This window comes from Corvus kubaryi, unplaced genomic scaffold, assembly GCF_017639235.1.
Source record: "Corvus kubaryi isolate FWS band 111438036 unplaced genomic scaffold, C.kubaryi_AGA036_p1.0 37367, whole genome shotgun sequence".
In the NCBI taxonomy this organism is placed as follows: Eukaryota; Metazoa; Chordata; class Aves; order Passeriformes; family Corvidae; genus Corvus; species Corvus kubaryi.
In genome coordinates this window covers 2,261,498-2,289,078 of record NW_024581119.1, presented here as the reverse complement: position 1 = coordinate 2,289,078, position 27,581 = coordinate 2,261,498, and the positions used below count along the sequence as shown (strand labels likewise).

The 27,581-nt window shown below is 51.9% G+C and overlaps 1 protein-coding gene across 1 annotated transcript in view; it reads right to left on the bottom strand.

The window, feature by feature from the left end:
- GRIK4 (glutamate ionotropic receptor kainate type subunit 4) overlaps positions 1-26,582 on the bottom strand; it is a 176,122-nt gene extending 149,540 nt beyond the window's left edge. Inside the window, 1 exon segment of the mRNA XM_042034171.1 lies at positions 25,867-26,582. The gene's annotated coding sequence lies outside the window, so the exon portion shown is untranslated.
- Between the last annotated feature and the right edge of the window lie 999 nt (positions 26,583-27,581).

Here is a 27,581-nt window from a genome sequence, read left to right as displayed (position 1 = left end):
GAAAGAACCTCAAAAAGCACCTCATTCCCACAAATCCGGGAGGAAAGGACCTCAAAAAGCACCTCAAAGTACTTCCAATAAGCTCAGAAAACTCACACAAAAAGAGAGAGGAAATCAGAGGTTGAAAGGGAAGAAAGGGAGCAGTGGAGTAGATTCAAGCCACAGAATTTCTGCAGAGAAGAGGGAGGGGGGGAATAATCCAACCTCCTGCTCCTGAAAAGGAAGGAGTGGGCACCACTCGGCTTATGGAGATTTCTCCCTCTGAAAAATTAATCCTGACAATACAAAGATGTAGACAAAAAAAGGAACAACTCTCTGCAGAGCACCCAGGAAAGAGAAAGCCAAGTTTGGTCAGGGAAGATGATTATTTTAACATAATCATGCCTCCCCCCAAGGCTTTTGAGAGAACCTGTTTTGTGTTTTCCTCCACTGCAAGGCTGTAATAACCCCACAAACACTCAGTCAGCTACAATGAAAGCCACATCACAACAAAGGCCATTATATAAAACACATTTTCAATAAAACTTTAAAAAAAGAGAAGAGAAAAACAATAAAGGCAACGCTTTCAGAGTGAAACCTCAATCAACGCCTCTTGCCCGCCACTATCAGGGGTGCTGGAGGTGGATTTCTGCTTGGTTTTAAGTAGATGAAGACAAATGTCCACCCTGAATATCTGAATATTTCCCCTCTCACACCATTTTCCGTCTCTGGTTCGTCATCACCCACCCACAACTTCCTCACTTCTTAAATATTTCTGCTGTTCCCCTCAGGAACAATTTTTGGGGGGCATTATCAGCCCTAAAGAAAATGCCCTTTTCATCATCCTGCATTCCCAAGCAGCGTGTCTGGATGGTGGCAGGAGAGGGCAAGACCTCATTTCCTCCAATATTCCCACATGGACGCAAACCACCTTGAGCCAGCACAGCAATGAGAAGAGAGCACGGCAATTTCCTGATTTCTGTACAAAACCATCCCAGTGAGATGCCTGGAAAGGCAGCACCTCCTGGAGTGAGGGGCCAGCAGATCATTGAGGTGAGCACAACCCTTCCCAAACCTCCCTTGGGATTTTCCATTGGTCTCCTTGGGCTCAGCCAGCACCAAGTATTTGAAAAGGAAATGCAAAAGCAGAGCAGAGAGAGCTTATCCTGGGCTTAAGTCTCTGCTCAGCTCTCATTAAGCAGAGCTTAGGTCATATCCTGAAGCACAAGAACTTACAACTTTCTCTTCATTTATGCTTTTATACTCCCAAGTCCCTAAAAGTCTGATAAGCCCCATAAATACCTACTCTGGGTTTCAATTACACCGGGTGGCAATGAACACCACGGGCTGTTTTTCCATGATACTCAGGAATTAACCCACAGATCCGCAACTGGAGTTTGACTTGAAATTACCTTTTCTTTCCTGAATGAAAAAGTTACAGAACAGGGAAGGGCAGTGGAGGGGGAAAGAAGGGGAAACAGGGGATGGGGGGACTCCAGCTCCCCCATTTCTCTCTTTTTTCAGGAGAAAACCCCATGGCAGAGGCCTTCTACTATTCACTGGGTTTTAAAATTATTGTCACAAGTCCTTAAGATGTCAACAATGAAGGATCCCATTGTTCTCCTAATTAATTCAGCAATCTCAGTGAAATAATACAAGATGCAATTGTAATTCCAGGCTCACCCCTCGACCACTGGAATCGCGTAATTAAATAACAATCAGCACTACCACTTGCATTTAGAAGATGGACTATTCCTTTTTATTGCTGCAATTAGGGAATGCACTCAATAATCGGAATGAAATACAAATTTACCCAGGAGCCCACTAAATTATGACCATTCATACTTTGTTGTCTTTTCATCCTAGCAAGAAAAAAAAAAAAAAAAAAAAAGGAAAGATGGCAATTTTCCCCTTTCCCAGCTTCCTCAGCTGGAAAGGACATTGCCAGCTCCCAGTGCAGGCCCAGCTGTGCAGACACCATCTTTCCCTCCTCCCAGTTAGGATAACCTCTGTCTTTTTGATGAAGGTCCTTCATAATCATCTCAGATTTCATCCCGTGTCGAATAAATCAGCACAGGGCTGCAGACACACTCACACATAGACTGGGGCTGAGCAGGGACTGTCCTGGTGTTCCTGGTCATGGCCAGCAAGGCACCTCTGAGTGATGGCCAGATCTCATTATCTCATGGAAATGCTAAATTTTATCTACAGAGGAAGAATAATATTTGAAGAAATACCTGGGGGATGCAGTTAATCTGTTTTAAATGATGATATCGGGCCATAATTCCCATATTTTGAGTCCTTCCTTCATCTGTCCTACACCTGTAGCTCGGCATCAATGGTTATGAGGTCCTGCACTTCGCATTTCAGTGCCAACACTTCCAATTCCAGCTGAGCTGGAAAAATCCTCTTTGGAGTCAAGGCAGAGCCTTGTACAAATTATTAGATCCCATCTAGGGTGGCACCGGGCACTAAAATGAAAGGGAACACGTCCCACATCCAGTGGGGAGCACCCTGCTCATTGTCAACCTCCAGCTGAGCCTTCCTGAGCACCCCGGGGTGAAGGTGGGTCGAGATAAGGACAGGGACATCCCTCACCAACTCCTGCCACAGGCAACACAGCCTCAGCTTCAGGAAATTACTACCAATCAAATCAGACCATGAGACATAAACCCAAAGCTTACAACAGCTTTTCCAACCCTCTTCCTTTTTCCCCCTGGTATTTTTTTCTCTGTCATCCAGAGGTGCTCCCACCGTTGCTGGAGGCTTGGCCTTGGAAGTTTGTGGCACTTTCAAACCAAAGCTGCCCAAACCTTGCTGGGCACTCCCAGCAGGGTAGCACCAGCGTCCTGTGAGCCCCAGTTTCTGATTAAGAGCACATCCTTCTGTCTCTCCTCTCCTGCCCACCCTGCAGGCTCAGATGGCAGCTGGGCCTTGGTCTTTTTGGGCCATGAGTCACAAACATCACAAGGCCAAATTCAGCCTGCGAGGCCACCGAGCCCAGGAGATTCTGGCTCTGTTTTCAGGGACAGAGAAGTGCAATTGCCTGACCCTTCAGCTGAGACTTCATTAGCACTTGTGGTGCTGGCAGGGCCAGAGCTGATGATGACTTGTCCTCCAGCTGCTGCTGTGGCTCTGCAGGACTGGCAGGAGCCAGGAGGATGAGCCTGGCTAAAAGCAGAAGGGTGAATTCAGGGTGGAACCACACTGAAGTCACGGGGAGGTGGGCACTGACACCAAGAGGAGGTGCTCATGTCCAGGAGAACCCTAAGGAAAACCCCAGAAGAAGGAAGAAGGGACTGGTTTATATCCAAACCAACACAAAGTCACAGCTGCCCTTGTGCTTTAGACCTGTCCTGGTGGGAATCTGAAGTGTTTTGCCCCAGGACAGAAGGAAGCTGGGACCAGATCCACCAGGTTTATGGAAGCCAGTTTGGGATGGGATGGAAACCTTGAAGGCAATCACTCCAATAAAGGAAAGACACCCACTGCAGAAGCACAGAGATAACTGGCAAGGACAGCAGCGGCAGGAGGAGGTGTGAAAATTAAATTGGATAAAAGGCAGGTGCTCAGGGAGGAGCGGAGGCTGAGGGGAGGGGGGAGGCAGGAGAGGTAAAGGACCAAACAGAGCCATGCTGGGATCGTGCTGCTGTCACTGGGACCTCAGAACATTTGCAAAATGCTCCTGTCCCCTCCAAGGAGAAGGAACAGAAGGAGCTTTAAGCTGCAGACTCAACCCAGCACCCAGAGTTAAAGGAAATCTGCATTTTCCCTGTGCCCTGGCCCTGCTCAGAGGTGGAAGTCAGGGAATCCACACTTCCAGCTGGGAGTGGGGTACAGAGGGAGGGGACAGCAGCAAAAGGGGCTGCTCTGGCCACCCCACGATCCAGACACGGCCAAGGGGCTTTGAAACCATTCCTGTGACCCTGGAACCTTGCAAAGCCCAACCCCTAGGAGGCAAAGCCATGTGTTATCCATGGGATTACATGGATACATGCCAGCATGTCCAGGGTAGAGCAGAGCTATCACCTTGCCAGCAGGGTCAGAGGGAGGGAGCTGCCTGAGGCATCATCCTTCCCTCACACGAGGGATATTTCAGATGAGGCAGCATCCGTGCTTCAGAAATAATGAACTGTGATTACACAGGATGGTGGCCAAAACACATTAAAGCGAGAGCTGGGGAGAATTTCTCAAACAGTTTTTGTCAAACGAATGGCCCTCTTCCAAAAATTGGTAATTTTTGCAATTCAGCCCCCTCACCAAGAAGTTTCCAATTTTTCCCACAAACCCCTCCAGTAACACATTCAATTTCTTGTCTCCTTTATTAAGGGTTACTGGAGAAAACAGCTCTTACCAAAGGCAAGAAAAAAAAAAAAAAAAAAAGGAAAAAAGAGCAGAAGGGAAAGGAGACTGTGAGAAGGAATAATGAGAGCTTTGCTTTTTCACCTCCAAAACTGCAACTATTTTTCCACGTGTGTATTTTTGCTATTTCGGAGCCTCCTCCACCTCCCACAGGTTTATTTAAGCCCACAGAGAGCCCGAGGCAGAGGGGATGAGCCAGGCTGCTCCAGCTGGGTCAGGAGCCCAGATGAGGGAGCGAACAGCAGGAGCACGCCCTGCCTTCGCCTCCTCTCCCCAGTGCAGGTGTTCCCATGGCCTCCAAGACAAGTGCCTGGATTCAGGGACTCAGCAGTGCTCCCACCCCGCTGGCACGAGCCAGTGCTCCAGCTGATTGTGCCATTCATGTCTTTTTACATGGAAAATGTCCCTGCTTTCCCTTCCACTTGAGTGCCTTGGAGGAGTTTCCTGTAACAACTGCTGGGAGCCTCCCTCCTCTGCCCGGATGCCCCTTCCTGGCTGCACATCTGATGCGTTTACACCCAAAAAAGGAGCCAGGGGGCTCAGAGCGAGGTTTGTTCCACAGATTTCTATGTCATCCTTGGGATATTCCTATTCCTTTGTCATCCTGGCAAAAGGTGTAGCAAACAGAACAGCAAGAAAAAGCCTGGTCCTTGCAGGATGATGAGCGTGTGTCCCTGACCTCTGCTGCCTTTCCCCACCCCAAATACTGCCCTGCCAGTCGCCCTTTCCCTGCTCCAGCTGCTCTGATGTCCCCTTCCTGCAGCTCCAGGAGGATTTCAGCTCAGGCTGGCACTGCCAGGAGCGAGGCAGTGCCTCCAGATTTCCCCTGCAGCAGCAGGGACAGCGCTGTGCCGGGGTTTGTCACCCATGGGCAGCAAACAGGCTCCCAACCTGTCCCTGCTCCCTGCCTGGCAGCTCAGGGCTCCAGGAGACTGGGGAGAGCATCTATTAATTACCCAAGTGTAATGAACTAAAGCAATTTGTAGCAGAGCTTGTTCTGCTCGAGTCAGGAGGCTTTTATCTCGCGAATCAGTGACCTGAACACTTCGCCACGGAGCTCACAAATCCCAGGGATTCAGCACTGGGGTTTGTGCTCCCAGCAGTCCCTCTGCCTGTGGATAAACAGAACTTCCCCTGTTCAAAACATCTTGCTTTTTTCCCAGCAAAACCACCCCAAAAATTGTCTGGCGGCTTTTCCCATAAAAGAACAACAAGCAGCTGGTGTGACTGGAGGCAATTCATCCACACCACAGTTCTAAAGCTGGGTTTAGAGCCACCAAAAGATTGCAAGATCCTTCCCTTTCCTGTTTCTGTGAAATCTGGTGGGCCATAATTGCTCCACAGGATTAAATTCTGGCATGGCCAGTCCTAGATCTCGTGTCCTAAACCAAAAGATTTGGACCAAGTTGCAAGGAAAAGCAGATTAACTTGTCCTGAGGGAGAATTATGCCGGGTCTTTGCCACCTCCAGCATGAGAAAAAATTCTGTCCTCTAGAATAAAATAAAATATCCTGACTGCATAATAATTTCACTTCTCGTTTTTGATTCTCCCATTGTCCCCGAGAGTGCCCAATCTGAATGACTTTGAACTCAAGGATATCTTGGAGCAGCCAGGTCTGCAGGCAGAGGCTGCATGACATGGGAAAAGATGAATTCATGGCTCACACGGAGGCTCAGCTGCAGAGTGGAGGGCCAGGAGATCCCAACAGAGATCCCCCTCATCCAGGAGATCCCAACAGAGATCCCCCTCATCCAGGAGATCCCAGCCAAAACCCTGTGACAGGGCCAGGGGGAATCCTAACACTGCTGCAGGGATGTGGTCCCTGCCACATCAGCCCAACACATTGGAAGCAGCAGCTTGAGCTAAGCAAAGTGGAAAGGAAGCAAAACTCTCAATTCATCCCCAAAACCAGTGCAGACAGCACAATTTCAGAGCAGAATAAGGTTCTCCAGTTCCACAGCAAGGCAGGGGAAAGAAACAAAGCTTCACCAAGAATTCAAACTGCTGCATCCAAAGGAAACCACGAGGCTGCTCTTGTTCCCGTAAAGATTTTTTTCCCCTCCTATTAAAAATATTGAGCCCCAAACCTTTTCCATTGCAACTCATTAAAAAGAATAAATAAAAATTCACTCTCAGGGAAGGGAGAGCAGGACAATGCAATGAGGAGGAGGGAAAGGAAACCAGAAGCACAAACCACAGCGGAGGCACCTCTGCCATCGATGTATTGAAAGCCCTAATCACAATCCCATAAAACAGTTAACTTGATTAAGCCAAGCATGATTTAGGCATGGTTCCCCCACTGCTGCTCCTTGTTTTCCTGACAAGGCTGGATCTCTCAGAGGCTCTGCACTCCCAGTGCCAGGGGGAGGCTGTTCCAGCCAGGCAGGGTCGTTTGGGATTCCAGAAACGCCTCTCGCTTTCCCCTCTCCCTCTCTCCGTAATCAACCCAGCCACACTCACACAGCGCCAATTCTCCTGCAGCTCCCTTCCCCATATGCCCCCACTCCTGCAGTTGGTACAACTCGTCCCAATTCCTGCCTGCTAATTAAAGGAAGAGCCTGGAGATGATGCAAGGGATGCTCTCCTTGGGTGCAGCTTCAAAACCTTGGCAGCCGCTCTGTGCTCGCTGTGATGTTCCCGCGCCCCCAGGGCACACAGCACACATCCCAGCCCTAACGAGGGCACCTTCGTGCTGCTGAAAACAAACAAACAAGCAAACAGCACCCACAAAAACAAGCCAGTCCCTCTGGGCCTAAGGCAAGGCCGCCCTGCCACCAGGATGCTCCATCCCAAACCGAGCCACAACAACCAGCGAGTGGGAACGGGGCTGGAGCTGCCACCAACCCCAAAAACCTGTTGCACTGGCAGGGACAGGCATGCAACAAGTGTCCTTGCCCGTGAGCGCAGCGCTGCTGTGAAGGATGGGGCTCGGGTGATATACACGGAGCTGACAGGCAGAATGGGCTGCTCGCCTCACTGTGAAGACGTCTCCTGAGAGGCTGATGCTGGAGGACAACATCCTCCAAGCCTTGCTGAGCAGACCAATATCAGCCCCGAGCCAATAACCGGTGATAAATCAACACCAGCACTTCACTCCTGCTGAAGTCAGACTAATTACACCACGCAGCACGGCCCAGAGGGGCCCAGGCAAGCCTATCTTGGGGAGAAACTATTTACAAGGGCACCTGATGACAGGACAGGGGAACAAATGTCAGTTTTAAACTGACAGGGAGGAGGTGGAGATGAAGTATTAGGAAAAAAGCTGCTCCCTGTGAGGGTGGGGAGACCCTGGAATGGATTTCCCAGAGAAGCAGTAGCTGCCCCTGGATCCCTGCAAGTGTCCAAGGCCAGGTTGGGGCACACTGGGATAGTGGAACATGTCCCTGCCCACGTCAGGGGGTGGCACTGGATGAGCTTTAAGATCCTTCCAACCCAAACTATTCCATGATTGTGTGTGAGCTGCTTCCCTTGCTCTCTGCTCTGCATTTTATCTGCCTGTGACACCTCATGGAGAGGCCATCCACCAGGAGTGACCAGCACCTCCTGCACACGGAGGGGAGAACCCACCCCCCAATCAACCAGCAAAGAGAAGGACTGAAAGGCTGATGTGTTACACAGCAAAGGCCTGGCATTTGAAAGGACTGCTGAGAAAACATGAGGAAAACACCACACATCTTCCCTCTTGAACCAAACACTGCCAGGCTGCAGAAAAAGGAGCATTTGAATCACCCACTGCAGACAAGCTGAAATAAATCTGGCAGTCCCAGAGTATAGGTAACAACCTAAAAACCACCTGGATTGGATTTGCTGCTGCAACAAGCTAATTTTTTTTCCAGTCCTCTCACACTCTTGGTGAGTAAATTCCCCTTTATATGCACAAAGAGGGGATGCTCTGCATGGGTAAAATGAATATATACACACAAGCAGCTACACAGAAATCCTGGCCTTTTTGCTCCTCCATCTCTTGGCTGTCCTCACTGCCCCCACCAGACACCTGCATCATCTGCAGCCACAAAGATTATTAATTTTTTAAAGTCTCATTTATTTTAGCTGCTTCCCTGAAAGCCAGCCCCAACCTGGAGCCCTTCTGCTGACACAAGGCCTTTAAAAAAAAAAAAAGCCTTATTGTTGCTGTCGACGTTTACAAATTCTGCTGTATCCATCTGTCCAGTTAATTACTTTGTGCAGTAGCCTGTTAGCTCCTTAAAAAAAATGAAAAAGCACCCAATTATCATTCTGGGCAGCTTGCTGGATCCCAGAGCAGCAGCACATCCCGGGTGCCACGGATGCTTTTGTTACCTTTGTGAGCTGACAAACAAGCAGAGAGGGAGGAGAGCTCTGCGGGGATTGCTTTTTGCTGCTGGGATGAGGGCAGAATTCCCATCTCCTGCTGACGTGTGGCCCTGTCACCATGACACTGCTGGTGGGTGTCCCTGGCCCACCCCTCCCAGCAGCTCCCCATCCCCAGCCTCTCTTGCACCATCACCTCCCCACATCTTCCTCTCTTCCCCACGTCCCTGGGGATCAGACACTGCCCAACACGAGGGACGTGGCCTGGGGGCCCTGATGGGGACACAGCTCTGTGGGACAGCTCCTCCCACACTCCCCAACTCCTCAGTGTCCCTGTGGATGCCCGAGTCGTTCAGCAGGAGGGTTTTGCTCGGGCTTGCCTTCAATGAGAGCATTTTTGTGCTGGAACAAGGGGCTGAATTCAGCTGCTTGGTGCTGTCTGCCTGCAGTTTGTTGCCAGAGTAACCGAGGCACCGGAGCTGCCAGGGCCGTGCTTCAGGGGAGGGCAGGGGCTGCTGCCTGGCACCCGCTGCCATCGCGCTCAGGAGGGCTGGGGACACCAGGAAAGGGTCCCTGGTCCTTTTGCAGGGTGAGCTCAGCCCACAGAGCTCCCAAAAGAGAAAAGGGAGAGGCCTCTGGAGATGAGGAATCACTCCTGGCATCTTCTGGAGGTGCTTCAAACAACTGTGAACCGGCCTCTGCATGCCCCTGTGAAATTGGGATTCCAACTCCCACTTTGCCACCCTTCTCCAGCCAGAGCTTCCCATCTCAGACCAGTCTCCGACCTGTCTGTGCCTCGCTGCAGTCACTATCCAGCCCGTCACCCAGTTTTTCCCAAGGTTCTCCCACATTTGAGGGCCTGGACACGCAACACGAGGGCAGCGAGGAGGTTTGACAGGTCCCTGTGTCACCCCTATGCCTGCATTGGGGTGTGCTCCGGTCTGAAACAAACCCTGGCCGTGTCTCCTGCCTGACCCAGCCAAACCTGGTCTCAGGCAGCCAGCAAGGGCTGAACAGAAGTGGTTTTCTTCCACGGGGAGAATATAATTTGTGCTTTGTACACCCAGAGTGCCAAGGCAGCCCTGTCAGACAGAGAATGCACTCTCTGCAGATCAAATAAAACACCCCCTGATTTTCCTGCTTCAAGGCTGAAGTTTGCCCATCACAGCTGAGCCCCGAGCTCTGCAGACCACCAGGTGACCACTGCTTCTCCCTCCTTTCCCTCTCCCCACGTTTATAGATTTATAAATTGCTTTTTCATCTGTAACCTACCACTCAGCTCACTGCCCAGTTCAGCTTTGGAGAGGTTTTTGCAGATGAAAACAGCCAGTGAAAGGACACAAATACAGGGCTCCCCCCGATTTCTCAGCACTCTCCTATCACAGCACTACAGAGGCCAGGGAAAAACACTCCCCAGCCAAATAACTCCAGACACAGGCTCAGCACTGCATGGTGAGAGTCGCTGTTATCCTGCACATGCAAACGAAGCCACAGCCCTGTCACACACAGGGTTTTGAGACTTCTCTGCATATGAGGGAGCTCTGTCTCTCTGCTGATTCCCTCTCACAGCCTCTGTGAAGTCAGGAGACCCAGCCAACCCTGCCACGCACAGCGACTCACTCCCTCGCCGCCTGCTTTGCAATTTTAATTTCTCACCTTCCTAAACAGAAGAAGATTTAGCATACCCTAGTCAGAAATATTTAATTTTACAAAATTCTTCTCCTTTTTCTTTTCTTTTTTTTGCCTTCCAGAGCCCTGAGAGCCTTGAGATAATGACGTTTTCACATAACACCCATCTCAATTTACATAAATCTGCTCAGGAAGGATGGACTGCACATCACAGGGAGCAGAGCCACTCCCAAAAAATCCTTCCCTGTGAGGGTGGGGAAACCCTGGCACAGGATGCCCAGAGAAGCTGTGGCTTCTGGGAGCTTCTGTGGATCCCTGGAAGTGCCCAAGGCCAGGCTGGACAGGGTTTGGACCAACCTGGGACAGTGGAAGGTGTCCCTGCCCATGGCAGGGATGGTACTGGACGAGCTTTAAGGTCCTTTCCAACCCAAACCACTGTTATTCTATAATTACCACTATCTCTAATTAACCATGGACTAAAAAAGGCCAAAAAAATTCATCTCAATCCCCAACAAGGAGACCTCTACTTGTTGCTGAAAGCCTGACCAGTGATCAGGAGCTTCAGATGACTTTCCTGAGGTCAGATGCCAGAGCTACGAATTAAACCTGAATCTGCGCATTATTGTCAACAGTGGCACAGGCTGCTCGGTGGCCACAAGGCTGAAACAAAGCACTGAGAAACAGCCAGGAAACCCCAAATTCCCCGTCCTCAGGGCTCTGCCAGCCCCAGAACCAGGCAGAGGTTGAGTTTAGGGCTGTCTGTGTGGGGAGAAAGGCTGGCACGGGGCAGTGCCGCTGTGACACTGATGGAGGAACCGTAGGAAGCCGGCAGTAAATGAAGAGCTCTGTTAGTCCTGCCGTCCGTCCAACAAGCTCAATCCTTCCAAGCCATTTGTCTAATCTGTTCTTTAAAACCTCCAGTGACAGATCCTCTGCAAACTCCCTTAGCAATCTATTTTAGCTCTTCACTATTTTTACTGTTCAACAACATTTCCCGATGTCCAGCCTCAATTTTTCTTGCTGCAGTTTCTGCTGTTGAGAGGAGTTCATTCTCTCTCTTTCTTTGGAGATTGTTTCTCTTTGATTCCTGGGGGCTTGTGTTCAGATTTCCAGGCCTTAATAAATCAAACATTACAGCACAGAACTGATGGCCCAGCTTATCTGAGCTGCCCTGTGCAAGCCCAGCTCGGGAATTTGCTGCTGCTGAATCGCCAGCCAGACCTTTTCAGATGGCTCAGCACAAACAGGAGCTCTGCGGGTCAGAACCCCAAACTGGCAACCAAAATGTAACAGGGACAGCCAGATCTCTAAAGCCCTGATTCTCCCTTGCACAGAGACCCCAGCACCCAGATCTGGGCACCCAAAGCAGCAGTTTCTGTTTCAGACACGTTAATTACCTTCAGAGACGCCACAGTTCAAAGGTGGTTTTTGTGCCCAAACTGCAGATGAGAGCTCCCACCTTTGAAACATCGCCCTGCGGCCTTGGGAAAGCGGAGGAGAGGGAAGCCGTGCCCTGCCAGAGCTGTGCTGGGACCTGGCAGCCCCCGGCCAGGGCCAAGGCCACACAAACGAGGTGTTAAACAGAGGAATGGATGGGGGGAAAAAACAGGAACGTGCAAATGGAAAGCAAAATGGGAAGCAAATGGAAAACGAGCAAAGCTCTCCCAGTAACCACAACCAGCGAGGGGCACAACCTCACACCTGCAAACTGGGGAGCAACAGCCCTGCTCCCAAGACCTCCTTACACACAGGTTTCCCTCTCTGTCCACCCCAGAGCAGGAAACGAGCGCTGTGGGGAGAAGAGAGCTGCCTGCATCTCACCCAGGGACAAATGGAGCGGCTTTGCTGATCCCAAGGTGGGCCTTGCCCCGATCCATCAGCCTGTCTGGGTCACTGCGTGCTCCAACACAGGGCAGAGCCGTGGCCTCCAGCCTTGGCTGGCCCCAAACACCAACTGCAGGGCCAGCTGTGTGTCCTGCAGTGTTCTGCGCGTCCCTGGACCCCTCCCAGCATCCCCACAACCCCAGGGGCACCGGGGCAGCACAGCAGGCACCACCCAGCTCCTGCCATGGCTTGGCTGGCTCTGCCACCGAGGCAGAGCCACCAACACAGCGCTGCCTGCAGCTCCAGCAGTGCCCGAACACCAGCAGGATCATCCCAGAGCTCCCTCACCACAGCAGGGGCAGGAACGAGCCCTCAGCACCTCTCTTTACATCATTCTCCTGTTTAATGACATTTTTACCACTGCTCAGCACTTCTGCCTGTCCTGCAGCCTCCCGGGGCCATCCCTGGGGACAGGGACACCCCCACTGCTCCTAGAGCAGCCAGCCCTGCCTGGATTTCCCATGCCCAACACCACAGGGACCACGGGACTCAGGGGTTCATCACCCTCACAGAAGGTGGGAAAAGGAAACAAGGCAGCCAACTTTCCTCCCCACTGTCTGTGCCAGAGGTGCTGCCACACACACAGAGCACCCTGCCACCGCCTGCTTGGCTGCACAGAGCTGGGATCCGGGGATTGCCTCCTTCAGAACCCTCCCCTCCCCTTTTCCATCCTTCCAGACCACTCCATAACGCCCTTACAGCCCGGGAGTCGCTCCTTTATCTCACTTTAGTCCATCCGACCTTCTTTTCCCTCCTTCTCCCAGGAAGGATGGGGCAGCAGCTCCCAACTAATCACCTGAGACATTAACAAAAGCAGATGCAATTATTTGCAAGCCCTGCTCCCCTGATGAATTCCCTCCTGTGCCTCCGCAGGCTGTACCCATTTGTTCCCTGCCTTTTGCTCCCAGATCCCATAAAGAACTTTTCCCTGTCATCATTAGGGCTGGTGCCTTTTTGTATTCACTGAGTAACTGCTCCCAGTGGCTCCACATTAAAAAAAAAAAATAAAATAAAATCCATGTAACTTGATTTCAGTTGCAAAATAACAATACCCCAAACACAGAACAATTCTCCTGGACAGGAATGGAAACATGACAGGAAAACACAGAAACCCCAGCACATCTCGTTCTGCCAGGCCAGTACCACACCAATCACATCTCCCTGCTGTTTAAATTAAGGAGCGGCATCCACACTTAGGAAAAAAAAACCAAAAAAGCAGAACATGCACAGCAGCTGGTTTGATAATTCTCAGCCGTTTCCCCAATAATTAGAGGTTTTAGATGCTCTAACAAGGCGAGCACCGGTTCCACCCATGGGGCAAAGTTCAGGAGGAGAAGCTGGAGGAAAGTGAACAAAAAAAATGTGCAGTGAATTAAAATTCAGCAGCTCGTCATCTCCGTGGGAACACCCAAGTACACAAGACAACAGCTTCCTTTAATTAAAAAAAGACTCATCTCAATCTGTTTTCCACAGTCTTTTTTTTTTCCTTCTTCTTCTTCTTCTTTTTAGGAAGGGCATTTGAAATTTTTAATAGAAATTCACAGCTGCTCGTCCAAAGCTACCTGTTTCCACACCTCCAATTATTCACAGTTAAGAAGGGCAAAACATGGTCAGAGGAAGCCAAATTGCCACTCATCCCTTCTGAGCCTCCAGATCCATTGTTCTTGGAGGAGGGAGTGGAAGGAAGAGGGAGTCAAACATCCACCTGCTCTTCCCAACACCGCCCAGACCCCAAAGGGTATCCCACTGAACCCAGCTTGTCCATCATTCTAAAACTGAGCTTCACAGATGTTTTTTAAGCTGAATTTAGCTCAGCAAGCTGCCCAGCTGTGTTGTATGAGCCAGAGAGAATTATTTATTTAAAATACCCTTAGCTCCCCTCCTGGTTTTTTTTTTTTTTGGTGCCTTCCCAGGCTTGCCTGATTTCTGAAATGCTCAGTGCCAGGGAAGAATCAGCTCAGCCAGAGTTGGGGGCACGGGGATGTGACCAAACAGATGGCACGACACAGCCTGGGTCAGCTGCTGAGCTCCTCGGCGTGGAAGACAAAGCCTTGTGCAAGAGAGGCAGAGAGAGAGAAAAACCACGGCAGCAAGGAGGCAGAAATAACTCGAGTGTCCCCAGAGCAGGTGCAGGTCCTGCCTGTGACCTTGGTAAAACACTCAGGGCTAAACTGAGAACAGAAATGATCCCAGACAGGGCATCCTGCTGGGAACAGGGACAGCAGGGACACCAAGGGGACAATGACCCTCCCACTGTGGCACCAGCACAGACCCTGACAAGTTCAAGGCTTCAGAGCTTCCCTTGAGGAGAAGTTCATCCCTTCCCCAGGAAGGATTCATTTCTTCACCACACTGGAGCTGTTCATGGAAGCACAAACACGCCAGTAATGGAAATAAAATGAGCTGGAAACCTTCCTGCCACGTCTCCAGAAGGCAGCACATTTCCTCCCACCCTGCCATCCCTCAGGAGTCCTGGTGGCCCCATAAAACACAGCCCCACTCAGTCAAGGATTGCCAGGATACAGCATGGGGATGGCACTCCAGCAGAGGATGCACTCATTAGAAAGAGCGTTGAATAACAAAAAGATTTGGGTTGGAAGGGATTTAAAATCATCCCATAGGCTGGGACACGTCCCACGAGCCCAGGCTGCTGCAAGCACATCCAACCTGGCCTTGAAGCACCACTCCAGCTTTAAACTTTTGAATCATCCCCTCAACTCCTGAAATTCCCAGATCACCCCCTCCTGGTCTGGGGGGGAAAAAGGAGGCACAACTTCCCAGCTTCCCACCGAAAGCACCGACTCTGCGGCACCAAATCATGGGAAAGGAAAAATAAACCACTAAAAATCCCTTTGAAGCAGCTTAAGTGTCCACTCCACAACAGGCTGCAGCAAAACTCTTCATTAGTCATGGCTGGCAAACTCGAGAGGAATAAAAGGAACCAATGAGTAATGCAACACCATAAAAATACAACAACCTCGATAACAGCAAAATCAAAACCCAGCTCAAAACCCTCCACGTAAACAAAGCTACAGAACCAGGGAGGGCTCGAGCCGAGGTAATACAGCCCGAAATTCCATCTGCATAAGTGCATTTGGAGCATTCCACCCATCCAGAGCAGCTTGGAAATGGTGGGTTTCTCACCCTGACATATGCACTAATGCACGGGTACAACCATCATCTCCCTCGTCTCGGCAATCCCTGCCAGGAATTGCCACTCCAGGAAGGAGCAGGTGAGGGGTAGTGGCTCTATCAAGCATATGTGACAGCTCTAAAAGCTGCATTTATGCAAGCAAATGGAGCAGAGCAGCTGCACTGCATTAACACCGATGCCTGCAAATGGGACTCGGATATTTTTGTGACTGGAAATCTGCTCAAGGAGAAAAGTGCTCCGAGTTCTGCCTTCAGAGCAGCATTTCCAGCTCCTCTAGCATCATCCCATGGTAATCTGCCACATTCCAGGAGCACAGGCTTGTCCATGCTTTACAGGCAGAGAAAAATGAGGAGTGAGAGTGTCCCTCACCAAAAAAACCCAGCCCGGAGAGAACAACTCCAACCCCTGCAATTCCCAGCAGGATGGACCCTGCAGACAACTGAAACCACACAGACTCCATCCATGACCTCAGCTAAGGCCTGTAAAGAAGGATTTGCTCATTCAGCTCAGGATCTGACCATTCAACTCAGGATTTCTGACCTGTTGCTCAAAGTCCCCAGCAAGAGAATCTCCACCTCACCAGGCTGATGGAAAACAAGTTTCTGGTTTCTTGTGGCCCTCAAGACAAGGTTAAAGCTGCCCATTGCCAAAAACTGAATGGACAGAATGAGTCTAACGTATATATTTACATTTCTTAAGCCACTTTCCTACTTCTGAAGGTCACCTGCGGATTGAAACTTGGGCAATGCTTTCAACTCTGCAACAGCTGCAATAAACCCTGCAGGATTTTCCTCTTGACATGATGATGCTCCCAGAGACCAGAGAACCGTGGAGTAAATTCTTATATAATATGATAATTGACTTGGTCTCCAAAGGATAAGCATGTCAAGATCCTAAAAATCATTTTTTCCCTTACCAATGCAATAAAGATGTGATTGAAAATGTCGTGTTCTGGGTCTATGAGCAATATTCTCATAACTCATCATCTAAAACAAATTGTTCTTTCATTTGTACAAGTTAGAGGAGATTCCAAGTCAGACAAGCTGAAGGCAGGAGTTTAAACAGATTCTGCATGGCAGAAGGAATATTAATTTCCGTCCCCCCTATATAAATGTTAAATCACAGTTTCTCACCTAGGGTTAATTAATCTTCCCAAAGGTGCTCCAGCCCCCCAAACACACGCCAGGAAGATCTTTCACACCAGGAAAGCCCCGCCACAAATCTTAGAGCTCTGCTGCAAGATCTGGCAGGGAAGGAGCGATTGAATATGCAGAACTGCACCACGAGCCTCGTTCTTTGAGGGAAAATGCAATTACTCCGGACACGTTGGATCACGGGGCGGGTGTGGGAGAGGAGCCGCGTTTGGTGCTGGGGATTACTGGGATGTGCTGCCAGCTCCTCGGCTGGGTCAGAGGAGGACTTGGAGGACTCAAGGACGTGTGGAGCCCGTGCTGCGCTCATCCCTCCTGCTCCAGCTCTCCTTGGTGCGTCCTGCACAGGAACCTCCCACACCTGAACGCTCCCGGCCCCCGCAGGGAGCCCGAGCAGCTTCCCTGGAACACAAAAAGGCCCTGACAAGTCTCCAGTGGAAGGATGAGGCAGAGTCCGCGATTACCTGATTACAGAGCCATTTACATAACAGACACCATTACAGAGAAAGCTTTTGGCTTTTCCTTCCCCACCTCTGTTCCCATAAAACACCATTCACTCCCATAATTGAACCTCCGGCAACAAAGAACCTCTAATGAACAGAGCAATTTCTGGGGGAACTCAGACCCTAAATCCAGGCAGACAACAGCTCCTGGACCGAGTTCAAACACATCCCCTGCTTAAATTCTTGTCTAGGGCCACTTAAAAACCCTGAAGTATTAAAGCATTAGAGGTACTTGGGAGAGAACAAGGATGGTGTGCAGGCTGAGCTGGCTCCAAAGAGGAGGAGATGATGCTAATTATCCAGCTGGTAAAATGGAATCACTAGGGGGAAGAAATGAACAGCCAAGCCGGCTCCTGGTGCAAGAGCAGCTCTGTTTAATCAGGGGTAGGGCACCCGCCCGAGAGGAGCAGAATTACATCAGGGTGGTGACAGACAATCAATGAACACTCAATTAACACTTACAATATTACTAACTTAAGCGAAACGTGGTTTTGCAAATGGCAATCTCTCCTTTGTAATGATACAGCCCTAATTTAATTTTCTTCAGCGCACCAGCACCAAGCAGGGAAAGAAAAAGAATGAGGTGCCACCCTCTGAAAGGGAATATCCTTCAATTCTGCAAAGAGCTGAGTCAAAGTGGGGGAAGGAGACAAGGCAAGGCTGTGGGATGCCCACCTGGAATCACTTTCCATCGGGAAGAGGGGAGGCAGCACTGGCTAAACCTCCCTGTCCCAAATCCCTGGTGAAGCTGGGGTTGTTTCCAGCTGCATTTTCTTGCCGCTGCTCCTTCCCCGCTCCCACCTCGCTCTGCAGCTTTAAGGTTGGTGAGGTAAGAGGGGAAAGTAACCTTCCAGAGCGGCCCCGTGCCCTAATTAACATGCCAACCACCCACCGAACGGTAATGATGCCCCTTAATCTTTCTCCCTGGGTCTGCTGAGCACCTCTCGGGTGGTGGCAGAGAGGATTTGTGGCTGCAGCATCCTGTGTGTCTGTGCAGGAGGCTCGGGAGGCTGGTGAATCTCATGGGACAGCGAGAGGAAAGTGGGTCTGAGGAAAGCAGAACCCTCCAGCCACCCTGAACACATCCAAATAGGCCTGTTCCAGTCTCAAAAGCCGTGGGAAAAGGGGATTTTTTAAGTGGGTAAGCCCTACACGTGGGCTCAGCTGTCAGCAACCCAATCCCTTCTACACTACAGCCCAAAGCCCTGCTGGATTTTCCATCCCCGCTCTCCCCCACATCAGAAAAAAAAAAACCATTCATAACATAACGAAAGATGTGAAGGGCAATAATGACCATTTTGAAAACCTTGTTTGAGTTGTGACTGACTCATGCTGAGCTTTTCCCACTCCAAACCTGCAGTTGACCTAAAAGAGCGCTGGCAAGATGTATCATTTCAATTTAAAAAACAGCAAATGTACCAAGTCCGGGGTAATTTGCTCCTGTGCTTAAATAGAAAGTTGTACAAAAACAAAACATGGCTTTTTCTTGTCTGGGTTTATCCAGCCTGAGCACCCAGCCACAGAAGCACGGCCTGCCTGCGAACCCTTGCCTAGCAGAAGTCTCCTCCCCTGCTTAAGTCCTCATGGACAACAATCAAATCACTCCCTCTCGTGAGAAGCAGCAGATTGGGCTCAGTCTCTCTCCAGCCTGTTTTACAGACCTCACATCCCTGTGGCTCTCCCCTTATCTCCCTCCAGTTTGCCAACATCATTTTTAAGGTATAGATACCAGGGCTGCACACAATGCTCTTCCTGCTTGTATTCATTATTTCTCTGCTTAGACAGCCCGAGATAGCATTAGCACTGCTGCGGATTCACAGCACAGCACAAGACCAGCCAGTTATTGATAAGATAATGAAATTAAGCTCCTGCTTCTCACCTTGATGTGGCGGCTCCCGGGGTTTCCTTTTGCCAAGTGTGGGTTTTACTCCCCTCTCTCGTTAACGTGGATTAGTAAATTATCACAGGGGCTGCCTGTGCGCTCACTCCCTTTATAAACCCAGGGAAATGGCTAAACCCTGCACCCTCACACCCATCCGTGTGGCAACATGGAAAACCTTGGCTCAGAGGTGCTGCAGACACCCCAAAATCCAATGGTTGCTATCAGAATTCCGGGCTGGAAGAGGGGAGGCACTACCCAGACACAGCCACAGGTCCTGGTGGCTTTGTGCTGCTGCAGCAAAGCCCCATCCTGGGAGCCAAACGAGCTCCAGCATCCCAATCCCAGCACTGCCAGGCTCTCCCTGCTCCTGCCAGGATCGAATCTGCCACACCAGGACCATGGCATTTCCACCAGAGCATCTCCCACGACGCAGCACCAGGTCCGGCGCAGCTCACGCCAGAGCCTCCTTCCCAAGACATGCTCCCACTTCCCTGACTCCAGCGGGATTTTGGGAGCCAGGAAAGGCCCTGGGCCCACTCCCCCCGGCCCCGAGGAGCGGTTTGGGCAGTGCTGCCGGCACGTTGCAGGCTCGCAGACACCAGATGGAAACTGCAAACTCATCCGGCGCTCCGAGGGATCCGCACCCAGGGGTTTGCTCCGAGCAGCTTCCCCTCTTCCCTGCCCCCAGCCCCACCAGTTGGGAGTTCATATGTCTGGATTTTCTCACCCACAGTCAGAAAAAAAATTTGTCATAGAAAATGTGCGAGCACTGACATCTTAAGACAAAAAAAGATGCAGATTTCTCAACTGTTCTCAGCACATTATGGAAATACATTCTTGGGGACTATTAAATATGGGATTATTGACTAGATGAGCAGCAGCTCAATGGACTGGCTGGCAAATATGTCTTTAGACAATTCTTAAAATGCAGATTAATTATCTAACAGACAAGAACATTTTTTTCCTACAGACTTTCTAATGATCTGTTGCATAAACAAACATCCAGACAGTTTTGTTTGCACTTGTGGTGGCTGCGATGTTCTTCAATACCTAAATAGTGACTGAGGAGACTTAAATCTTATTTAACACCCAGCAGGAACACAACAAAAGGCATGTCAGTCCAAATCACCGAAAACCACGTCTCCTGAGAGACCCTTGGGAGGTCCACCTGCCAAAAAGACCCCGTTTCCCAAACACCAAACTCCTGATATTCCACGGAGCATTAAATTCCTTCCGTGTTTATGCCATTGAAACAACTGCATCGATGTCCATCATTTAACCACCCAGACCCTTTGGAAATGAGCAAGGCATGTTAGACTAAAGAGATATTTTTCAACACTCTGCAGGCTCAGGAAAATATCCCTGCTGCCCATCCATGGTGGAATTCCATTTGAAAGAACGAGGTTAAAGTTGGGGGAACCAACTTCAGTTCCAACTTCAGTTGCACTGATTTCTGCCCTCAGCCTGCAGATTCCTTCTAACCTGGTCAGGCAGAATTTAGAAATCCCATCTTGATTTCCAGTTTGTCATGGATACAACACGGAGCACAGTGGTCATTTCCTCACTAAAGGTAATTAACTTGTTATTTGTCAGCTGTGCCTCCAGCTCCCAAGCACCCCGCTCCTCGCTGCCTTTCGTGATCGGTTCAAACGCTGTTGGGTATCAAACCCAATGCAAAGCGAGTGTGAAACATTATTATTCCAGCTTCACACCCACTTTCCCTCGGTGTGAACAATAATGCAAACTGCGAGACAGTGATGAATGGGACCTGGAGAGGACCAGATGCTCCGTGAGCATCAGCACAGGCTCTGCCCCAAACGTTTCCCAGGCTAAAAAGAGATGTGATAGCTCTCAGAGCTGCACACACAATCCTGAACAGCAGTCAGGAGGTGGGGCAGGAAACGGGAAATAAACAGAGAGCAAACAAGAAAATAGCGAGGGCAAACAGTGAATAACGAGAGCGGGTAGAATAACAGATATCTCAATCAACCTCTTTTTTGGGGTGAAAAAGGCAGTTTTGGCACATGGAACAGTTTGCAGATCAGCAGTGGCTGCAATGAACTGAGTTTACAGCCCCTGGCTCAGCCACTTCCCCCAAGCCAGGCCACGTTTAGAGCGGCTCTCTCAGACACAGCAGCAATTTGCTGCTTCATCACAGCCTGCGAAGGGAAAGCTGCCTGGCGTGAATCCCACACAGACTCCAACATCAGTGACAGGGAGCCCTTGCAGTCCCCGTGTCTCTGAGCAGGGACAGAGAGCCATCAACCAAACCTTCAGCATCAAAACCCCACGCATTCCTTCCAAATGCATCAGCTCCTGTCATCCAGCTAAAAACTCCGTGGTTTGCAGCAGAAGGTTCGCACAAAGGTCAAGGCTGAACAAGGGGTGTTCAGGAACCCATCCCCTCCTGAGGGGCACAGATTATCTTTGCTCTCAGACTCTGCTGTAGGAAGGGGGGAGAGGGCACAGAGAGACGCAGGGAAAGTTGATTTTCTGCTGAAGCAGCTGAGGTGTGACCACACAGCTCATCAGGCTGCGAGATTCACGACAAAAAAACTGCTCCAGCAAGAGCCAGGCGAGGACCCAGGGATGCTCCCAGGGGGAACTGGTGTCACACAGCACGGGGAGAGCTGTTCCCCACCAGTTGTTCTCCTCTTCTCCAACACAGACATTGTAACAGTCCCCAGAAAGGTGAAAAAACTGCTTTTTAAAAATAGCAAACTCTTTAAGGAGCTGAGCACATGCCTGAGTGGGTGGGAAATTAGTGTTATTATTATGACTTCGTGCTCACAGGGTCTGAGACCTCAGATGACTTGTTTGTGCCCCGAACGGGTTTTTGCAGACTCATTATAAACCCTGGCAAAGAGGGGTTTGTAAGGTCACAGGAGAATTTCCATTAGCTGGAGCCTGGCCGGGGATTGCCAGCATGATCTATGTCTCCCATTTATGCATATGCAGGGAGGCCAAGAGGAAGCTCCTCTGCTTTATTTCCACATCACTGTGCTGCTGCTGAGCTCACCAAATAAACAAACTCAAAAGCCAGTGGGGAAGGGGGGGGGGGGGGGGGGAACAGGAAAAAACCAAAAAAAAAACAACCAACCCCGTGCCTGGCTGTCTCCCTCATGAAGGATGCAAATAAATTCTGCAGACTTTCAAGTCAGGAGATCTCAGCAGAGCTGCAAATCCCCCAGTGCTGGATGGCTCGGCAGGTGAGGCACTGTGTGGGGACTGCGCTACAGAGCTGCTCCCGTGCGAAGGGTGCAGGGAATAAATGTTGTTATCTGGGTGAGAGCTGGCTCAGGGAGGCACAATCCAGCAGGAACAGAACCCTCTGGGGTCTCCAGCAGGAACAGAACCCTCTGGGCTCTCCAGCCCCCCTCCCAGCACTGAGGGACCACAGGCTCTGCAAAGGCTGCACTTCAAACATGAACAGCCCCAAGGGTTGGAGGTGCCATGGATCTGGACAGTGTGTCTTGGCTCCTTCATCCCTGATCCATCATCTATCCCCTTGGAAAATCCAGGAGATGGTCCCACCAGGAGGTCAGGACTCAGCAAAGTTCCCCTTGATTGATTCCAAGGCAGCAAATCCAGCGGGATGCTGGCACAGTGCAGACACCCACAGCCCCTGCTCCAGCAGCAGCAAATCCCTGGCCTGGGAGGCTTTGGGAAGAGCAGATGTCACTGCAGAGCCCTCTCCGAACCACACAGACATGGAGAGAGCACTGTTTGCCCCAGCAGAGCATCTCCTGGGGCTCCCTGGCACCTGCAGCTCGTCCACACAGCCCCAGGACCTCATCAGCTGCACACAAACCAGACCAGTTCCTCGTGTCCCTGCACGTTCTCCTGCTAGAATCCCACAGAATCACCCAGGCTCTGTTATCAGGGAAGGATTCACTCAGATCTTCCGGTTTTTTCACATGCTCAAATCTGAGTTACACCAACTGCTGCTGCGGTGGCCGAGCCACCTCACGCTCCAACCCAGCAGCTTTCCCTCTCAATTCTCGCAAAAGCAACCCCTTTCTGTGAGCATGTTCACTCTCCCTAACCCAGCTCTGATCCATTTCCACCTCCAGATCATTAAAGATAATAAATAAGCCCAGCCTCAGTGTGAGGAGCCCTCACATAACCACATATCTACACTCCCATCAGCACTCGGCCATTACACTTCTGTTTTCTGCAGCTTAACTAGGAAAGCCAGCACTGAACTCTGCCCCTTATCCCACAGCTATTTATTGCCCACATATTTATTTCCTAAAATAGTCTCTTTTGGGTGGATTTAATGAAATATCCAAATAAATTGAGCCCACTGGAAGACGTTGAGCTTTTATTCCCTCAGCCTTAGGAAGGTCGGCTTCCCCACTGGGCACCCATCCTCTGCATATCAACTGTGGTGCTTTGACCCCCAGGGATAGACCACCCGAGTATTTGAGGGATAATCAGGCCCTCCCAGCAGGCACAGAAGACAAAACTCACCTGCCTGATATCCCAGCTCTTCCTCAGGTTTGGTTTCTGGACAGGCAGAGCGTGGCAAAAATCCCCGCTGCATCCACCAGGTCCCTCTGCCCACTGGGGTTCCTGCCTCGGTAATGCCCGGGGCGGGGAGGGGAATGGAGGAGGAGGAGGAGGAGGAGGAGGAGGAGGAGGAGGAGGAGGAGGAGGAGTTCTCCCGTTCTTGTTTACACCTGCTGCCATTTTACACCTGATTTACCTCAGATCTACTGATTTACAGCACCCTGGCTCCATTCCTCCCTCTCTGAACAATCCAATCCCTGATAATTCACCGCAGCTGGGCACTGCCAGCTCTGTCCTGCCCAGCAGCCACTCCCTGTGACCCGCATGGAAACGATCCTGGTTTATCCTCAGGAAGGTGTCCCTGCCCATGGAATGAGATGAGTTTTAAGTTCCTTTCCAACCCAAACCATTCTGGGGCTCTACAATCTGCTCCTCACTACATTTTCCTCCTCCTTCATCACAACCAAGCCCCACATCCATTAGCAAACCAAACTTTCCAGAGGCACCAGGACAAACACAAAACTCCCTGTGTGTTACCAGCACAATCTGTCCTGGCAAGCTCCAGCCCATAAATGAAGTTATTATGGGGATCCTATCAACTGCTCCATTACCTCCTCACAGGTTTTATACCTTCTTTTATCTCTCCCCGTCCCCCATTTTCCCTCTCAGGGAACTCAGGACAGCGTTAGTGGCCGCCCTGAGGGGACAAAGTGGAGTTGGCAGCCTCCTGTGCACAGGCACGGCTCCAGCAATCCCACAGTCTCCTTTGCAGACAGTTTTCCATCCCTGCACAAAGCTTTCCTCGTGGAGCTGCTGGTACCCCACTGGTTCCTCCCTCAGGTCTAAGCAACACCCTCCAAGCTGTTCTCATCTTGCTCAGCCACTATTTCACTGCTCCTCCTGTTCACACACAGCAAAAGGTGCCTTGTTTTAACAGATTCCTCAGCTTTTATGAGCTGCCTTAGAAACCTCTTGCCCCAGAACAGAAAACATTTCTGAGGAGGCTTGCAAAACTTTTGTCTTGCCTTCTGCCTGCCTAGAAGCGTGAAAAATAAATAAAATCTGACCCCAACAAGTGCTGCTCACGAAGATCTCTCCCCAAAGTCAGGGAAAATCAATATCCACACCTCAGGAACATCAGCAAGCCTTTCAAAAGGGCAAGACATTGGCTGGCTGCACATGCTCAGTGCTGAGCAAAACCAGAAGAAAGCTTAAATCGCCTTCAAAGAAATGAAGTTTCTTGGAGCAGAGCATTGTCCTCTTCCTGTCTGGCCCAGCCATGCCTGACCCTAAGGACCCTTCCACCCACCCAAACATCACCCAGTGAAAACACCCAGCTTCTCCTCCAGCCAAGCCTTTCCTCTGGCCCTGCTTCACACGGAAAACCAGCAGGTTCCTCCGGGAGGAAGAGGGATGTGATCCCATGTGGCTCTTGTGGCAGAACACAGAGATCCCACATAAAATTCCCACCAGAATTTCCCGTACAATCAGCCAGGATTTAGCTGAGGATCCTCCCAGCTCCTGGGTGAGTTCGAGGTTCACTCATCAAGCAGGGACATCGATGTGAGCACACACACACACACACAGAGATGAGATTTCCTGGCACACTGGAGCTTTCAGGACAGTTTGGAGGCAGCACTGCCCCTACCTTGCCTGGCTGCTGCTTTGATGAGCTCTTGGAAGCCCAGGTCCCTCAAATCCTTCCCCACTCATCCCCAGATTGCTGAGTGCTCCTTGGCATCGAGGTATCCAGACCTTTGCCAGCCCACAGGACTCCTTGGCTAATTTTCCTTGCACAACTTGCAAAAGAAACCTCCAGCAAGAAACTTGCAGCAGCAGCAGCAGCAGCAGCAGCAGCAGCAGCATTTCTGTGCCTCTCAGAGCTGCAGGCAGCTGCTCCAGATCGCCCACTTAGATGTTCATGTCAGGGAGATGTTCATGTCTTTATCCCAAGATTTTGGGATAAAGCCCTTCATTTCGGGGTTCACCTTCCTCAGGCAGTCTGTTCCCACCCCACAGGAGCCAGACCACAAAGGGTTTAAGAAAAATGGCCATTTAAAGGAAGGAAGGAAGAAGAAAAAAAAAGAGCATTCTCCTTCCCTGCGCTGCCACTCTCTGCTCAGCACAGCCTGCCAGCAGCTCCCTCTTCCCCAAAATTCCAGGTGTCTCGTCCCAAGGTATTAATTCCTGCCAGGTGCAGGGGAAAGCTCCACCTGCGAACCTCAGAGAGCCACCCAGCAACTTTCCCAACTTCTGTCTCTGCTCATCAGGCCCAGCCCTGAAATGGAAACCAAGAGGGGAAGGTTCTGCCTCTCACCATCAATTTCTCCACGCAGATGGTTCCCTTCAAATCCACAGCTTCAGACCCATAAATACTGAAGCGGGCTCGCATGGAGGCACTTTAAACACGCCTTGGCGCGGTGGGAGCCTCACTGCAGATCGCTTCTCCCCCTCTGTGAAACAAGACTAACGCAAAGCACGGCAGGGAAGCCCCCGGCACGGCCACAGCCCCCTCCTACCTGCGAGCACACACGTCTGAGCGCCCAGGAGCTGGCGGCAGAGGCAGCTGCCGGCTGCTGTCAGCTCCTCAGCAGAGCCACAGACTCCTGGGGGATGCTCCTGGCTCTCTCCGATGCCGTAGACTCCCGACTCGCTGCCCAGGGAAGCGGGGAGGGCTCTGCTCCCGGCTGCCTGCAGCGCTCACATCCAGCCGGGATGTGGCTGCTGAGCCGCTGCCCGGAGGAAAGGCTGCCTTGCCTCGCCGAGACAAAGGGCTGGCTCCTGCTGGGGGGATCTCCCGTGGTGTGGGGGCTGCCGGAGCCCCGTCAGAGCGGCCGGGATGCGGTGGCAGAGCGGGCTGAGCTGTCCCTCAGCATCCCTCGCTAGCGGCAGGTCCCCGGGGAGGCGGGCACGGCGCTGGATCCTCCGGCCAGCAGCACCTCCCCGCGAAGGACACGCGTGTGGGGGACACAGCCAGCCCCAGCGGGGTCCAGTTAACTCCCCCAGGGCCACAGCCTCGAGGTCTCAATCCTACCAAGCGAGAGAATCCAGCCCCATGGATGGCGAGAGCCGAGCGCCACTTGCAGCATCTCTCACCTACGCAGAGCCCCGGCCCGAGCCGCAGCTAAGCCGGAGTTTGAGCATGAATCACCCGGAATAAAGTTAGGCCTAGGAAGAGGTTTCTGCATGGAGTTTCCCCCCACACTGCCCGGGATCGGCGCTGCCGGTTCAGGAGAGGAGTCTGTCAGCATCGGCCCCGCACGTCTGCGCACACAACGAGCGCCTCAGAGATCCTAACGCGAATCATCCCCGAGCACAACTCCGCACAAACGCCTCCCAGAACAAGGAACCTTTTCTTCCCCATCCAGAGCCTGAGCGAAATATGAGTTAAAGAGCATTTTCCTCGCTGCCTCCGAGCGTGGCACGCAGGCTGCGAGCGCAGCAACACCCGGGTCCGCGGGGAGCATCCCTGCCCGCCGCACGCTCCCGCACCCGGCAATCGCTCCCGGGTGATCCGCAGGAGTTGTAGCCACGCCGAGTGCCCCCCTCCCCGCGCTCTTTGAACTTCAGCTCTGCTAAGAGCCCCAGCGTGGCGTTTTTCAACTCTTGGTGCGCTAAAACACCGCAAAGGGCTGGTCCCAAAGTCCTTCAGCGAGTGCAGGAGGCGGTCGGGGGGCACCGGCTGTGCCCGGGAGGGGGGCTGAATGTGGCCGGGGGAGGGCTGGATGTGGCCGGGGAGGGGGGGGACTGAGTGCCAGCCAGGGGCACCGCCAGCCGCCGGCAGCCAGCGAGCGGCGGCGGCTGCGGCTCCGAGCGCTCCCGGCCCCGCGGCTCCGCAGCGGCGGCCAGCGGCTCTGCCGAGCATCCCGCGGGGGTCCCGGGGAGCCGCGCCCGCCCCCCGCCCCGGCCGCCGTTCCCCCCCTCCGCCCCGCATCCCCCCATCGCTGCCCGCGGCTCGTACCTGGGCTGGGCTCTGCCCGCGGCTGCTCCGGCCCCGCTCCGGCAGCGGCGGCCGCGGGTCCCCGGCGGCGGGAGGGGGAACTGCAGGGGGCGGGGGGCGGCTGCCGGGGCACCGAGAGCGGCAGCGGCGGCGGCGGGGCCCCCCCGCGGGCAGGGGCGGCGAGGGAGCGAGCGGGGCGGGATGGAGGGATGCGGGGAGAGCAGGGAACTGAGGATGGGAGGGATGCGGGGAGAGCAGGGAACTGAGGATGGGAGGGATGCGGGGAGAGCAGGG